General features: G+C 41.5%; 1 non-coding gene across 1 annotated transcript; it reads right to left on the reverse strand.

Moving 5' to 3' along the window:
* Window positions 1–1,999: 1,999 nt before the first annotated feature.
* Window positions 2,000–2,134, reverse strand: LOC138835197 (small nucleolar RNA SNORA8). The gene has a single exon (XR_011374501.1). It is a non-coding gene; the product is annotated as a small nucleolar RNA SNORA8 (small nucleolar RNA).
* Between the last annotated feature and the right edge of the window lie 284 nt (window positions 2,135–2,418).

Here is a 2,418-nt window from a genome sequence, read left to right on the forward strand (position 1 = left end):
AATTTAAGTCTCAGAGGTTTTGAATTGAGTAATAAATTTGTGGATTAAGTGTGTACACAATGGGGGATAGGGTCTACTTGTTAAGTAAGGGTTTATCTGAGGATGTGCAGGACAAGAGTTAAGTCACGTAAAGCAGAACAAAAGAGAGGAAAAGGTGAAAAGAATAAAAAAAGGAGAAATAAAGATCAGAAGGTCAGTAGAGCTAAACAAAAAACAAAAAGATAATTAAAAACAGAAAGAAAAAGAGAAAGAAGACAAGAAAAGATAGGAAAACGCACATTCACGTATTCCTAAAATAAAAATTATAAGAGAAAAAAAAGTTTCTGGAAAACAATTTTATTCAAAAAAGGAAAAAATTAAAGATTAATAAAAGTTTTAGAAAAAAACAATTATAAATATATAAGGTACCAAAAAAAGAAGAAGAAGGAGAAAAAAAAAAGTTCTTTGATTTTTTTTTTTGATTTTTTTGGGAGGGGTGGGAAGAATCCTGTATCCTGTATCTCCTGTATCTCCTTTTTGTCTGTAACCAGCCTCTTGTTGGAGTCTCTGGTCAGCTTGAGGTCCTGTGGCTTGATTGTTTTCTTAAGTCAGTTTGTTCGAACAGGCAGAAAAATGCTCTGTTTTACCCAAGATTTTGAGATCCCCCTCCCTGGGAGGGTGATCTGCTTTGAGAATCACAAAAGAGGGGGATGCAGTGATGAGGCTAGGTTCTGGGTAGAGTTGAGGCCTTTCAACAAACAGTTGCTTTTCCCTCGGGCTATTTTGTGAAAAACTCACAGAGCCCAGCCTGGAGCCATTCTCAGGGTTTCTGTATTTCAATTGATTGTGGAGGCTGCTAGAGGGAGGGGCAGCCTCTGGCTCTGGTTATCCAGAGCGGAAAGCCACTCTTATGGCTGGCGCCTGAGCTGGGTGACTTTTTCCTGGATGGAGCTGAGTCTGGCAGGTCACTTCACCATTAAGTTCTTGTGACCTGCTCAATGACTCATTTTATTCCAACGCCTGAGTTGGAGCTAGCAGCTCCTCTGAGCTTTGTCGGTATCCAAGATGGAGTTCACTGTTGCTGGGGGGAAGGGGTGGCCTTCCCTCCTCTGCTCCCTGAGATGGAGTGAGGACGTCAGGCTTGTACTCACACCGAGTCTTGGATCCTGGGTCGTCTCTGGTCTGCAAACTGCAGGATGAAGATGTCCGCCCCTTTTCAGTTCTTGCTGGTGTTGAGTAGAATCCGCTCCCCCACTGCGTCTGGCTCCTTCGTCCCGGACTCTCTGTGGCTCAGGTATGGGTGTCCTGCAGTTGCCGCCACGACCCTGCCACCACCGTGGCGGCTGCTGGCAAGCGCTCAGATGTGTCTCCTTGCCTTGGCTTCCCCTCTCCTCCTGTGATGGCACACTTGGTGTGATTCTCTGGCTTAGGACTGCTCACTGGAACTCTAAAACTGCTTTCTATGCAAGAGCTTGTTCAGATTCCAGCTTCTCCTCTGCCATCTTCCCCCTAAAAATTTTTTAAAGTTTACATATATTCATACATACATACATATATACACATACATATATGTGTGTATGTATATTTTTTATTTGAAGTCAATAAATTTTTATTTAATCATTTTTACATGTTGTAATTCCTTCACTGCCCATCAAACTGATGCTCAAGATTTCTCTTGAAATCTAAGGGAGCCCTTTTTGAAGCAAACAATTTTCAAGCCAGCCATTCCACTGCTCGGGAGGCCAAAATCTAGTTGCTATGTTCAAATGGCCAACCAAAAGCAGAAACTCTGATCAGCCCTGCCACAAATCTTTTATTAGGGCTTCTTTTAGCACTATTACAGAATTACTGATGACACACCTAAAATCTTTGAAATGTCATTTTGCAAGCAAATTTTGGGATCACTTTTTAAGTCCAACAGCTTGATTCAACTGCTGAATGCCTGCCTAGAGAAAGAAAAGCATTTGCTGAAAAGATCAGTTATCCTAAGTATTATCAATATGAATTGTCAAACTGCATATATTGTATCAATAGAAATACCAGGTTTACCATGGACAAAGCCAAGAAAACCAACGATGCCGATTGAGTTTCTATTGCACTGTCCTTTGAACACATCAGCAGGAGGTATTGCTGAATGCAAATACCATACAGTGTAATGTAAGTGTGTGTGTGTGTATATATATATATATATATATATATATATATATATATATATGTCGTGGGGTTTGAAGTCTGGGCCTGGGCACTCTCCCTGAGCCTCTCTGTGCTCAAAGATAGCCTTCTACAACTTGAGCCACAGCACCACTTCCAGCTCTTTCTGTTTTTCTGAGGAATCGAACCCAGGGCTTCATGCATGAGAGGCAAGCACTCTATCCTCAAGCCACATTCCCAGCCCCAATGTGAAGTTTTTAAGTGGCAAGATCACATAAGATAATAACA

Source organism: Dipodomys merriami, unplaced genomic scaffold, assembly GCF_024711535.1.
Source record: "Dipodomys merriami isolate MVZ:Mamm:240054 unplaced genomic scaffold, mDipMer1.0.p SCAF_23, whole genome shotgun sequence".
In the NCBI taxonomy this organism is placed as follows: Eukaryota; Metazoa; Chordata; class Mammalia; order Rodentia; family Heteromyidae; genus Dipodomys; species Dipodomys merriami.